Source organism: Calonectris borealis, chromosome 3, assembly GCF_964195595.1.
Source record: "Calonectris borealis chromosome 3, bCalBor7.hap1.2, whole genome shotgun sequence".
NCBI classification, from domain to species: domain Eukaryota; kingdom Metazoa; phylum Chordata; class Aves; order Procellariiformes; family Procellariidae; genus Calonectris; species Calonectris borealis.
In genome coordinates, this window is record NC_134314.1 from 97831559 (window position 1) to 97846960 (window position 15402).

The 15402-nt window shown below is 42.3% G+C and overlaps 1 long non-coding RNA gene across 1 annotated transcript; it reads left to right on the forward strand.

Moving 5' to 3' along the window:
* The first annotated feature begins 8722 nt into the window (after nt 1-8722).
* LOC142080814 (uncharacterized) lies at nt 8723-12501 on the forward strand. The gene is made up of 3 exons (XR_012673126.1): nt 8723-8763; nt 11965-12014; nt 12492-12501. It is a non-coding gene; the product is annotated as an uncharacterized LOC142080814 (long non-coding RNA).
* Nucleotides 12502-15402: the final 2901 nt, after the last annotated feature.

Below are 15402 nucleotides of genomic sequence, written 5' to 3' on the forward strand. Positions count from 1 at the left end.
GCAACGGTTTTGTCTGCATATTCACGCAGACTTTACTACCTTTTTTTTATTGATCACCCATGACCTCAAAATGTCTTACCTTCATTAAGGAATGGTTACAGACTTACAAATCCTGATTTCGTGTAAAGTATTTTTTAATACTACAATTCACAAGCAGGAAAACAGTAAAAACAGGAATGATGATGTAATCGATACAGCCACTAGATAGCGTAGTGACACTGCACATTCATTCCCTGCAGTATGTAACTTGGAGTGATTCAATAACCCGGATTTCTCTAAACCATCACCACTACACTGATTATCGTCAGGGCTTGCTCTGCTGTCTTCCAACACCACATCGCCAGTGTGATGCCCATGTTTTTATTAGTTTACACCTGTCATAAAAATTGATCATAGTTGGGACTGGTTACTAGTAATTAATTTTCATTGTTTAGGGAATCCAAATCAACTGGCAGTGATAGTAAAGAAACTCGCATTGTAATATTGTCAGTAAAAATAATTGTGTAACAAACAGGAAGGCTCTTCTAATGTAAGCACCAGACTTGGCCTGACTTCTTGACCATCTCTAGTTGACCTATGAGAGGGTCCATGAGGTATCTACAATCAACATTGTAGACCACCTCATGTGGTGGTCTCAATCAACATTAAAGAATATTAGAGGGTTTTAGTAGGACCTGAAGTCTTACTGGTTTTGCATGAGATGTCAGTAAGAGTTTCTGCCAGTGTTCTTACAAGGCATAGGTCCAGTGTGTTCTGGTCAGCCGTTTTGGCTTAAGGTAAAGTTTACTGCTTTTTTCTTCCTCTCCCCCATTACGGTCTCACTGTCTGCCCGTTGCACCATGAAACAGCTGCATAATGTTCTAAAAGTACATTAGTACTTTTAAACTAAGATTTTTAGTAAACAAATTAGAGCAAGGATCATCACATACCTTGGACTGCATTATTTATTATTACAAAGAATTTGTGTTCTAAACGTTTCATCAGCGCAGATCCTCTGTCCATGTTGAATGAGATCCATTATAAGGGCAGTTATTAATGCCGTATAGAAGGTTTCTCTGAAGTTTTACATTTTTCTTCACATTCTTCATGCTAAATTCTGAATAGCATCCTAAATCTTAAGGGCTAATACATACTGCAATTGTCACTACCTTCCTAAGCTGAGCAGCAGTTTTACATGTAGGTAGAGGGCAGTGTAACACATGATTCAATCTACTACCAAATACGACATTTTACAAGAAATCAGTACTACAGTGAACATCATAGTGTCAACTTCTGCCACTTGATCCAAATGAGTGACTGACAGCACTAGATTTCAAAAAGGCAGATGTCAATAAACTCAGAGAATGGGTAAGGAAGATCTCATAAGAGGCAAATCTAAGGGAAAAACAAACTATGGAGAGCTGGCAGTTCCTTCAAGAATTGCTAATAAGAAACCAAGTGCAACCTATGCCAGTGTAGAGGAACGTAAGGAAATTCAGCAGAAGCCAGCTAATTCACAATCTTTTAATTGACTGCAAGCATAAGAGAGATATATCTGTAAAATAGAAACAAGGTCAGCTGGTTGGGAACCCAGCACAATACTCTATTTATGGGGGGGTTGGAGCGGTGTATACAGTTAGTAAAGACAACATGCACAATGTGCAACTAGCAAAACTTATGAAAAGTAAAATTTCACAGGTAAGGTTGTAAGAGAAAAACAAAGGGAAGTTTGGGCAGCTACTCAAAGATGGGGAGGTGCTATGAGCAAAGGATGTTAAGGAAGCCAAAGAGTTTAATGTCCTTTTTTTTGCCCTTTTCCATCAATCTTTACTAAAAAGGTCAACAGCCAACAGACAGTGTAATTATTACCAGGAAAAAGGGGTAAAATTTCAGCCTAAAATATGCAAAACCTGTTTAGAGAGTAACCAATTAAGTTAGATGTTTTACAGTTGCCTGAGCCTGGTAACTTCACTCTAGGAGTCTTAAAGGGAGGGTGAAGTAATGGCCGCAGATGTCATATAGCTTGAATTTATTTATTTTATTTAATATTTTGCAAGGCCTTTACCAGAACTTCCTATAATATCCTCATGAACAGGCTAGTGAACTGTGATCTAAATGAAACTGCTGTGGGAAGGGGCAGGAGGTCAAGTCTGGTTGGATAATTGTATCCATGGGGTAATTCCTTGTAAGCTATCAAAATACACATGTTTTGCAAGGAATTGTGTGGGCCTTGGTCCCATATCAAGTTTTATTTGATGTTTTCATTGAAGGCATAGAAGATGAAATATGAAGTATGATTGTTAAACTTGCAGATGGAGCAAGGAAGGACTGCAGATGTTATAGATCCTAAAAGCTCTGAATTTTAAATTACCTTGATATATTTAGAGAAGTCATCTAAAATGGATGGAATGCAATAGTGCAAAATACCATGCTTACACAGAAATACTCATCTGTACTTGCATAACTGTCTAGGTACCAGTTCACAAGAGAAAAATCGAGGGACTATTGTGGAACAAGCTGAACATGAATGGCAAAGCCCTCATATTGGGATGTCTGAAGTAGTCTTAAAGACCACTGAAAGAGTCCATGTGGGCTGATCCTCACTGTTAAAGACTCACCTGGAAGACCATATCTTGTTTAGTGCACTGCATTTCAAGAAAGATAGGAACTAGTTGGCAAGAGGCTAGAGAAGATCAGCAAAAATGGACAGAGGTCCAGAAAACACGAGGGAAGATTGCAAGAAATGGGGCGGAGGTGGGGGGGTGCTGAAGAAGTAAAAACTGAGAAAGAAGGTTAACAGTCTTCAACTAAAAAGCTGTTGCAAAGAATAAGGAAATATGTTCTTGGTGGAAAGATCAGGAAGAATAAAACATAAAGAAGCATAAACCCAACAGTTTGGGAGATTTAGATTAGACATTCGACAAAACTTCAGTATCAATGATAAGATACTGTAGCATGGGGTGACGTGATTGTAGCTTGATTTAGGATAGAAAGGTGGAGTTAATGATTTCTCCACATCCCCTCTGGTGAAAGCCTGTCTCTCAGTGAGTCTGAGTGTCACCATCTGTGTGGACTTGTATCAGGAGGATAAGTCCCTTACAGTGGCTTCCACAGCTGAAAGCTGAACACAGGAACTGAACACGGGAAGCCTGTGCTCAGCTCCAGGTCTCAGAGAAGTCTTCTCCAAGATCACATTCCATCCTCCTCTCTCCCTGCTGTAAGCCTTTCGTCTTCTCCTTATCGTCTCTGTAGACTCTTACTGAGCCAGCCATATTCCAGTTTTCCCCTAATCCATCTAGATGTCAGTTTTGCATCTCATCTTCTTACCATCATAACCCATTTTCCCACTTGAAAACACCTGAAAACTTGTTCGTCATTTCTGCCTTCCAGTCAGGCGGTTCTTCAGTCCCAGAGGACAACAGCCATTTGGACAGTCCTCCTGCGTTCAGTTCCTGGGCTGTGTGGCAGAGCAGTCTGCAACCAGCAATGTCCTGCTCAGTCCTGTCAGGATATGCTCACTGTCAACAGCAAAACCCTACCAAGCTTCTAGTAAGCACGTTCAAAATGTGATTGTCAAGAGCCAGAAGTGAACACTTTGAACCAGAATGGGGAAAAAAAGCATATCCCTGACTCCAGGATAATGCTTCGGCTTAGGATTCAAGTCCTAGCTCCGGAGCACAGAGATACCAAAGCTTCTTCACAAAAAAAAACAACAGTAAAAAGACTGTTAAGAGTCTTTAAAATGACGAAGTGAATTCCTAGCCCTGTTTTCAGCAAATAGTCAACTATTTTTGTTGACACTGAGAATATAGTGTAAAAGCATCCACACTAAGTCAAAACAAAGGTCCATCTAGCCCAACAGCTTGCTTCAAATAGTGGCCAAGAACAGATGCCGATGGAATAATAAACAGAGAAAGCATAGTGTCGTACTTCTCCCAAATACACACACAGGCTCCAGCCATTTGTAGATCAGGGACTTGACTTCAACAACAACAAAACCAACTGAAGTCAGGAGCTCAGAAAGATCAAGGCTTAAATGTTAAAGTCTGACAACACTATTAACTAAAAACAAGGTTTCATGGGACATGAGCAATGCCCCATGGTCAATGGTACACGCTGGGCAGACTTTACTGTTGACATTGCTACGCCATAACCTTCAGTACAAGCTAAGGGGATGATGCAGTGGGTAAGTAGTGATCCCAGGAGACCGCATTAATACAGTGGTATAGCACAACTATACTGTTTCCAGATGTCCCATTCTTCTTATTTCAAGTGAGAGACACTGAAAATTGTCTAATGAATCTGTTTGCCTCTGGTTTTGGTCACACTTCAAGAACCATCTGTAAAAATGACCCAATTATGAGAAAGCCCTAAGCACATATTTTGAAATAAATCCTCTTTAAGAATAGTAACATTATGCCTCAGAACTTATTTAGTCATAAAACCAGAAATAAGCCACAAAACCTATATGCTGAAAAATAATATTGACTTAAGTCTCATCATGTGTGGCTCGCAGCCATCAGAGACTGACGTACTGGCACAAATCATGGCAGGTATGATTTTTTGGACCCAGGAAAGAGCACTGGGATGAGTAGATTGAGATTTGAATGCTGTTCCCTTTGGGAGAGATCTCCAGGGACTGTGCAGAAGGTACTGTAAAGCCATGCTGTCAGCCTCAGCATGGATTGCAGTGGGAGTCAGGAAACACACCGGTGAGGATTTTAGACAGCAGATAGGACTAGTCTCAGAGAAGGAACATGTCTGTTTAGGATACACACAGAGTTGTTTAGAAACCTTACATATGCCACCATAAATTTATGAGCACATTGGCACTGACTAATTGAGTTAAGATCTCCAAAGAACACATAACACATATACGTACACAATTAGGCAGGAACCACTTTCAGGAACCAAATAATTCTGTCACCAGACAGCCTAAAACTATTCAAAGGCACCATTTCTAGCCAAGACCAACAGATTTGAAATATTTTTTGAATCTCTAGGCAGATGAATTTTCAGGATATGACAAGCCAAAAAGTCTTTAGGAAACTCTCCAAGCAGATGATCTCATTTGTTTTAGCCATCATCTCTCTTAAACACCTTGACCAGTTTCCTTCAACTCTTCCAAAAAATCTGTCCCAGAATAAGATTATGCCTGTGAAGTTGTAGGTGTATAGGGCTAATTTTGGCAAAGTGAGGAATAGGAATAAAATCAAGTTTATAATGGAAACTTAAGGACATCTGCAGTTTACTGAATACTGTTCAGTGTGATCTATATTATGCATGATATTTCCATTGTAGCAAAAATATAAAGTGCTTTTATTACCACCAAGGGAAAAGACCACTTCCTCCATATGAAGTCCTACCTATGAGACAAAAAGACCTGGCAGGTCATGCAAGTATTTTTGCTTCCTCCCACTAAAATGTTTATAGGATCCAGATTCATTTCCTAAGGTCTGGCTTGAGGATTTGTGCAGAGTATTACACCATGTTGGCAGTGCAGAATGATGACAATTTCTGACTGCAGATGTGTCTCTACCGCAGACCTTATTAAAATTGCAGCATGGCATTGACATACCCAGCCAGCTTTAAATTAACCAGCTAAGGTACTGCTGACACTATGGCAATGCCATTACAGAATACAGCACAACTGCAAAACCCACTGTAAAAGCAGAGTGCAGTAAGTGGTCAGGTATTTTTTGCAGGCCATCCTGAACACTGTCTTCCTGGCATAATGTTACTAATTGGACCCAAGCTATATAGTTTAATGGTAATTCAGGTTTGTCAGAGCAAGCTCTAAATCATCTGAAGGTCTGGTAGTCTGGGTAGTTAAAAGAAAATATTCTGGGTGGTTGTAAAGTCTGCCTCTAGATAGTTCCTAGCCAATAGCTCCTCAAATTCACATTGATGCCCAGTTTGGGAAAACATAGCACACACAGAGTTTTTACTGAGATCTGGAAATTTTTTGAGTTGCACAATGGTTAAGGAAAAACTCCTCTAGGGACCTTACACAAGCCTTCTCAGATTCCTGTAGCAGTTAGAGGTTCTTTCTAGAGGCTTGTAAAGCTCACTCTAATAAAAATATCTGTAGAGAAAGAGAAAGGGTTATATGGGCTGCAGATCAGAGAGCACATTTCCATCCAATGTGCAACTGAGCTGATGCTGCTGATTTCTGGTCACCAAATGGCCTCCCAACACAATCACCTCACCTGAGGACAACTCAGTTCAGCCTGAAAGCTCTTCCTGTTGACCTCTCCAGTATTGTTTGGAAGTGCAGAGAAAAAAAAATGGATTCAGTGGACCAAATTAACTAACTCATCTCCAGGAACTAGCAACTTCAGCCTGATGCTCAGATCAGCAAGGAGATCTGAAAACCTGGTCCTGATCCCATATGACAGGGAATGCTGGTCAGAAATACAACAAATGGACAACAGTGGAGAAGGTAAAGGGTGGGCAGAGGAGAGCTATAAGCCATCATACATACCCAAACCCAAGATGTGCTCAAACTTAAGTCATTAGATGCCATCTTCCCAAATTGTGCTCCCTGGTAGTATAATCTCAGTCCACTTAAAACAACTTCTGTCAACAATACAGGACTCAGTATGTCAGGGGACCAAAGTATAGCCTCAAAAGACATTGGTCATTTTGGAAAAGGTTAGAACTGTCAAGCATACTTACCAAGTTGAGAGCCTTGGACATGGAACCTCTTGTACTCAGGCTGTTGAGCTGCAACTCCAACTTCAGCCTGAGCACCGACCACTGAGGAGCATCTAGCACCAGATATTTTTCCTGCTCCCTCAAGAAAGGAGAAACGTACAGTTACTCTCTGAAAATTTGTGTTCAAGTGACTTTTCAGTGATATTTGAGCTTGAAAATGCCATGACTATTCATCTAGGCCCTTCCACACACAAAACTTCAGTTTATGGCAACATATGGCATGGGAAATTTCAGCTCCAGCAGCTGAAGCCTGGCAAAATTATAAGCAATCAGAAACAAGGCCTTCTAATGGAAACTGTTAGACAGCATTAGCTGTTGGGCCACTGTCATCTTCACAGCCAGAGAGTGATTTAATCTGTCAGTTATGTGAGCACTAGGAGTGATGAATAGGTCTTTGTATTCATTCACAGCAAGTACATACCCAGAATGACATATGATGTGGGGGTTTTTTTGTCTGATATCCACTGGATTTCTAAAGAGCTGGGAGTTTGCACAGCATGGCTATCCAAAGCAGTGCCACAAAAGGTACCATCCACGTTCAGAAAGAAGGATTCCCAAGGTGGCTGACTAGTGTCCTTCCTCCCCAACTTAACTTGTCCATCCTTACTTACGCAACTTAAAAGCCCCACGTCGACAACGGACCCCAGTTTTGCCCTCAGTTTTAGTCACCCCTGATGGCCACACTTATAATCAGGGTGGCACAGGAGCACAAATGCAGCTTGCCCATGGCTGCCAGCACAAGGTAGCACAGACACAGGGCTCCTCTGCAGAGCCACGCCACTTAGACCTGCCAGGGCCAGGCTAGCAGCCCAGAGTTTTTGGGTGACCACACTCCCAGAGGTGCTCAGCTGTGCTGGCAGCATGGGGAGCAGAACAGGGGCACAGGGCTGCCCAAGCCAGGTGATTCTTTTTGCAGAACAACTTCTCCACGCTTTATCGATGAGCGCAGTTTTCTGACTCCTTTTGTTGCTGCAGCAGCACAGATGTCTGAAGCAGGGCCAGCAACTCATGTCTTGTTTTTACCTGGTGTAACTGAAAACAGAATATGCTCTATCTTATGTTCAGAAAAAGCCTTTAAATAAAGCTGGTGACAGCTCTGCCAAGCTCTGGTGGACATAGTGGTCCACTCTTCCCTGGCAGCTGCCTGGGCTGGAAACTGGCTGGATATAATCCCCCGTGGAATAGAGCCACAGGGGACCAAGACTGAGGTTTGCCATCTGGTCAAGGTCATTTATTAGCCTGGCTTTTCTAATCCTTGGGAAGCCAGTGGCAACTAGCCCTAAGCCAAACTCCTTCTTCATTGCCATAGATACAAATGCTAATGCACACCAATTTGAGCAAAATGAGATGATTGTAAAGCTTCCAAGGATATTTCCAAATGCCAGCCAAAAACTCTCTGAAAAGTCTCAGTTTGAGATAGATTACTACATGCTACCCTACAACCCCTCCTCCCAGGACAGGTACAGCTTCTGAACTCACCTGTGTTGTAACTGGTGTGAAAAACTGGAGTCTATCACTGGCCACACTTCAACACATCCCATTGCATTTTGGCACCACCCGCAAAGATTATTTCTACCATTCAGATGAATATGGCCTATTTATTTTTCTCTTATTCTTGTGATCAGTTCTTTCTTAGCACTTAATCCCAGTGTGGACAAGGTACTCAGGCTTTGTTAGCTCAGTGAGACCCTAATGAATGATGTTTTTCCTCTCTCTTTTCGCTTCCTGAGCTGCCCTTAAACATATATACTCTTGACTCTTAAGGGTGAGCTGACCCTGGGAGGAGGCACAACAGGGAAGAGATCGGTGTGGGTGATGGGGGATGGTGGTGTACAATTTGGAACAGATAGGCCACAGCCACCTCCACCAGATCCGTGCTGGGGAACTGAGATGTTATGGCCACGGCATGAAGGCTTGACTCCCTGCTGTGTTGCTGCGGTGTCCTGCCCCAGCAGAGCGTGGTGCTACCAGTGGGCCACAACCAGAGAATGTGGAAGAATCTTTCCCTCTCCCATTTTTCTGCAGGTCAGACCTAAGTTTCTGGGGAGCACCTTTCCTCCACCCTCAGTAAGCAGCTGGACCTAGGGTCCTGTCCATCTCTACTTAGGAGTATGATGAAAGGTTTGAATGGTGTTGCCCATCACTACAAGAAAGCAAACCATCCCCCAGCCGTAAGACTGTTAAGGCTGGTTCCTAACTTTTATCTTATCTGGCCACTGCAAAAGAAATTGTTGAAGTGCTGGCAAGCCGTGAACTACGAGTAGGCACTTAAATCCATCCCTGTTCAATGAAATGACAGGAATGAGGTGCTTAGAGCTAAGTGTGTGCTTAAGTCCTTCACTGAATGGCATAAACCTTGAACCTAGGCAGTTGTCAGAGGATGGGAGATAAGAGGAGAAGGGAACATTCACCTACAGCCCTTACTTCTGAAGGCACAGGAAGCGGTCTACTGTCCAACGTGAGTGAAGCCAACTGCATTTGGGAACCATCAGACCAGAGGTGAAGGTAGACCGGGACACTACACAGGGGTAGCGTTTGCCATTTAAACATTGCAGAGAAAGACCATGCAGTACTGTACTGTAAAGATGCAAGGCACTTCAGGCAGTTAATAGGTTCATTGAACAACCATCAACCCAGATAATTAGAGAGAAGGTACCAGCTTCTCGGCGTGCTCTCTCCTTTTGATAGACGGCTCCCAGAAGTCATGCATTATTTTCATAAGGCGAGATAATAAGCTGTCAGTCGTAGGAAGTCTAGAGTGAACCACACAGAAAATCAACACGGTCTGAAAACAAGAAACATGTCAAACTGCAAAAACAGTTTCTTTCTTTAAAAATAAAATAAGGGAGTGATTTGAGCAAGCAAACTTTGGCTTACAAGTAATATTCTAGTCATCAAGGAAGTAGGAGGAAAGTATCTATTTGTGTGATTCCAGAGTGATTTGATAGGAAACATGCAGAAATTAACTCTTGATATGAATTTGCCCAGTGTCATCCCTTGCTTTCCAGGCTGCATGACTTCATCCTCAGCTCCTCTTTTTCCCTGTAGACATCAAGTTAGAGAGAACAAGGAGAAGAAAGGGAGATCGCAGGACAGTGGTGTGGGAGGAAATCATAGAGGAACAATACATAATACTTCTGTATGTTATATCCCATGTATCATATACATGTTTTGATTCTCAGTAAATATACTTACTTGCATATTTTCTTACATAAGTGTCAGGGAAGACTTAGCTGCCCATCAAGTCCTGTAAGCACAGGACATCATCTCAAACAGAAAACATGTGAGAAAACTCATGTAACCCACAGCCATTGCCAGGGTGCTGCATGGGCTGTGGGGACGGGATGGGATGTGGGCCCGTGGGTGGGCCCGACTCGGTGGGGCCCATGGCCAGGCAGGGCTGTGGGGAGCTGGAGCGTGGCCCTGCTGTGGGCAGGGACTGATGGCCCCAGCGGGCTGCCACGGGGTCCTGGGCCATGGGCAGGGTGAGCAGGGGGCTGGGCAGGGACATTAGGGCCCCTGAGTACCTCCAGGGCCCTGGCAGCCATAGAATCATAGAATCATTCAGGTTGGAAAAGACCTCTAAGATCATTGAGTCCAACCATCAAACCAACACCACCATGCCCACTACACCATGTCCCTGAGCGCCTCATCTACACGTCTTTTAAATACTTCCAAGGATGGAGACTCAACCCATGGCCCACAGGCTAAAGATATCCCAGGCCTATGTGAAGACACATGAGTTAGAGGCAGGTTGTGCAGATATAGCTACCTCCAGCTGTTTTGGGGCGAATCTAGCAGTGCTGGTAAAGGGAGGACGTAAACCCCATTATACCGACCCACGTGGTGGAGTTGCCCCAAGCAGGGCAGATGCTGTTAGCCACAAAGAGCCCCAGCACCTCCATTCCTAGCAATGGGGAAGAACAGTTTTTTCATGGCCGAGAGCCGCAGCAGAAGAAAGCACCAACTTGAGTCAAGCGCTGTCATCCTCCACTGCTCCCCCCTCGTTCCACTCTGGGACTGCCCATGATGGCGCTTTCCAAGATGGGGAAAGGAGGGGGTTGGAAAACTGAGGCTATCACTGCCTTCTCAGCAGCGATTACTTGCCTTGAGGAGGACCAGACACCTGGGTTTACTCAGGTGGAATATTCTGCATGAGGCCTTCATTTACTACTGCTTTTTTTTTTTTCAGCAGAGAGAGTGTCAAGAAATTGTCAGCAAGTGACAGTTTGGGTTGCTGGGCTTTAGTGTTTTTTATTTCTCTCCCCTCAGTGATTTGTGCCAACTGTTACTTCATGCATATGAAACACGCAACTTCCAGACTTTCCTCACTGGTGTGAAGTAAGAGTTTGGCACGTGTTGAAAACAACAAGCAGAAGTTAACTTGCTCTCTCCCATCTTTAATGTCAATACCCACCAGTAATTATTTGGAGAATTAAACACGTAGTCATCTTGCCGTCACCTTAATTCTCCACATTAAAAAGGGATTATATAAAAAATTAGCCTGATTTAGTCTATCTCCCAGGGACTTACCCAGTGGTTCACTCTTCTTTATTAAATTAGCAGTCAAAGAAGCTTTTGGCTTTCGACATGTTATGAAATCCTTCCCAAGTTGAGACCACTGGTGCTAGGAACTGCTGAAGTGCTTACTGCTCTGGAACCACCTCCGTGGTATTTGCAGAGCCTGAACTCCAGCTGACCCACCACACAGTGAAAACACGGGGATAGACACTTGTAATCTGATCTTCCGACATTCGCCTCCCAGTTTAGAAAAACCGATCCCCCAATTCACTGGGGTCATAGAGTCTTCAGACTCTTTCCTGTGCTCGTTTAAATATAACCCAGGGTTCAGATTGGGGTATGTGACAATGGAGTCTCTGCTAATTCCGTCTCTGGTGATGGCTTAGCGGGAAGCAGCAGTTGCAAAGCACAGCTAGATGCCTTTCCACCAGTTGTGCAAGAACATCTCCATTGCCTTCAGTGACGGGGATGTCTGCTGACCAGAAGGGTAAGTTGCAAAGACACAGAGTGTCTTATTCCTCCTCATCTGACTGTACGTTGGAAAACTAACGCTTCTTTCATACAGATTTACACAGAATGAAGTCTGCTGATTGCTAGTCATCTGAAGGCCTGATGCAATGCGCACTGAAGCCAAAGACTGTTTTTCTTCTGCCTTTATGGGCTTTGGATCATCGCCGTACTCAAATACTTTGAGTATTTCAAGCTTTAGGGTCAAAACCCCTTATTTTCTGCATTCTTTGCTTCTAGCTATAACAAGTCCATGTCACCACCACAATGCTAGATTTGATGGCAAACAGGTCTGTGAATCGTACAGAAACTATCATTTACTCCTGTTTTTTCCCTTTTTCAACTTCTCCCTTCAGGGTACAAAACCAACTGCTCCAGATAGGCCCTTCTCATACTCATTGGAATTGTAACTCCATGTTTTACTGTGCTAGAATGAGATAAATGTATTAACATGGCCAACAGATAACTTCTACTGAGGCTTACAAATATTAGATATTATTGCTTGATTTTAGGCAATAATTCCCAGCTTTCTTACAAAAAAAAGTTTCTTATCTATTTTAAAGAAAAACACCTGATTAAAAAAAAAAGAAAAAAGAAACCAAGAAAATTATATATTCTGATTTTTCCAAGACTAGACAGTAAGTCTGACCTCCTCTCATTAGTCTGAGTTGCATGGCTTTGCAGCTGATCCTGAATTGCTTGTGAAAGGTGTTGGCCTGAAATGTGGGGTGACAGAGCTCACTCATGTATCTGTATTACTTTTACAGCACAGGCAGGGAAAGAGTGCCTGTCCTCACTGTGCTTGCAGCACTTGCCTGAAGAAGTCCTAAAGGTCCAATTGCTGATGACAGCTCTGAGTGCTGCCCACCGTCAGGGTTTTCACATTGCAGATATGCACTCATGGGTACCTCATGCGGGACTTCAGAGGGTGGTTTAGGTGACCACAGCTTTTGGTCACCGCTGGTGGAGGCCACGGGTAAACCAGAGGTGGAGGTACCTGTGCTCTGGTAACGTTCCACTCCCCACTCAGTAGACAAAACAGAATCTGAAGAAAGAAGAAAATATAATCCCTTGTTTTCAGAGTTACTGATACTTACAGCTACTGATTGTGACAAGTAAATCTTCTGGTTAAATCTGGCTTATACTACCGGGAACAGTTCTTGACCGGCAAGATTTGGAGATGACCACAGTGGGCTTTAAAAAAAAAAAAACACCATCCCTCTTAGTTTTGATTTCTGTCATTCTCTGCTATATATCTTTTTTGCCCATGCAGTCACCTCATGACCTGTTAATCCACATTGCTTTGAGAAAGCTCAGTTAAGGAAAATTCAACTTCAAGTCACATTTTTTTCCAGTACCCTCATGCTCTGCCTACCACAGTTGTAAAAGAATTGTGTTTATCCAGCTGCACAAATGATCAGTAATGTTCAACTAACATTGAAGTTTCCCTTTAAAAAGTCTTTATGAAGGGTGCTTTTTTATTTTTTATGAAAACCTGATTCTGTCAGATGCTTTGTTTTATTCCCAACAGCCTCTGACTTAAGAACAGCTAAACATTCTCATGGGAGGAACATATTGTACCATGCCTCAATATTCATCAAAGTAATTAAAATCACCCAAAGAGGAATTAATTGGTCCTAAAATTGCATACAATTATTGAACAATTATGTAATATTTCATCTGAAGTTGTTCATAGTAAGCAAAAACTGTGTGCAAACATGCAATCTGAGATCAAAACTCCCTGTACTTGCCTAAGGAGTGATGGCTTACGACAGATAGGCTGGATAAATGAAAAAAAACCCCAACACTCAAGTGACAAACCACATGGGTAGCAATAGCGGTTCCTGCGGCCTTTGGGGATTTTCACACCCAGAAATGGAAGAATTTGCAGTAATTGTCCTTCCAACCATGCTATTACGTGCAGTGTGAAAATAGCTTCTTTCAAAACCCCTCCCACCAAAACCTAAAAGCCTCTACCCACTCAGAGTGGATATATAAAATAAAGAGCATGCCTTCCAGAAATGGACAGGGGAAAAAAAAAATCTATTTCTATAGAAAGGATTTCTACACATATCAAAGTAACGACTCAATATTTTGATAATGTAATTTTTTTCCTCATTTTTACCCTTTTTCAGGATTTTACAATGCTGATTTAAACATCGCCAATTCTGCAGCCTGGTTTAATGAGATCTATATGTAACACGTCCCACTGGTGATGTGAACTACATGCTCCCCCGTGCCAACACACACAGCTTTAGTTCAAAGTGAAGCAGCTTGTACTTTTCCATCTAGTACTTTTGCTTTGGTCCCCAGTGTCAGGCAGTATTGTAATAGTGAAATGTAATATTGCAAATATTACGTTAAAAATGCCTCCTGTTCTATAAAACATGCTAGTCCTGTAAAAGTGAAACCCTGTTGGAATCCTGATAACTCAACAGGAGGCAAACCAACCAGACATTGGCAGTTTCTGTAGAATATTCGTGACCTTCATTTTTAGTCCAGCAGCACGGACAGGGTGGAATTGCATTGGCAAGCCCACGCACTTTTCAAAAAAATTTCAGCCCCCCCCCGTACAGTTACATGGGATTCAAAACACCACAAACAACTTCTGACCTCTCTGGGCAGTGATCACCCCCAACCATGGCATTCTGCAACTGGAAAAATAAACAAAGAAAACTAAACTAAATAAAACTGGTTTTATACAAAACAACAGACAAACAAATCAAAAATGTTTCCAAGGAAGAGACTGAACCAAGCAGCTATGCATTAGTATATCTGCCTCAGAGAGACTTCCTACCCCCCACCCCAAAAAAACCCAAGCGAACCATGCATTAATTATCTACTTGAATGTCTTTTCTGCAATGTTTTGCTTTAAAAAATGAGAGGAGTTGGAGATAAAAAAAAAAAAGGAAGAGGAAAATCCCATGCTAAAGTGTTGAGGGACATATTGCTCAGTGAGGGATGTATACAGAGAGGTTTCGTGGAAGTCCCTCACATTAATCCTGTTGGCAACTAACAGGACTTGAGTTGCTTGGGTCTGTAGGATTGCCACAAAACACCAGAGTAATGCCTGTAGCAAGAATAGAAAAACAACTCTGGAGTACATAGGAATGAAACTAAAGAGAATGACAAGCAGGTTTTAAGAGCAATATATTGGGAAGAAGATGGGCAGTGAAAAAAATGGAAGTAGGAAACCCCTTCAAAACCATAAAGTGCTAAAAGAATCATTCAGAAGTGTCTCCTCCAAAGCAAGATATTCCTGTTGCCTCACTTCATCGACAATGCCATTTCCATAGGGTCTGGAATCTGATCTGGCACATCTAATTTACAGAAGCTTATAAAATTTATTTACCATAACAGCACATGAACAATGATGTACTATGGATTTTACATGAGTATTTTATTTTTCCACAGAAGTCAATAAAGTTGTGCCAGCAGAAAACTTGGCTTTACATTTACATGAAATATTTTATCCCAAAGAACAATAGACACTCTAATCAGACTGCATCACTTTATATTGTTACAAACTGCAATTAATCTGCTCAGACTGAAAAGCCATACTAGTTTTTGACTGAAAGGCATGTCATTAAGTTTCTGAGTTGTTTACATGTAATGAAACATGACAGGAATTTGTGCAGAGATGAGAGAAAATGAGCTATTTGAAATTAACTGTTTGGA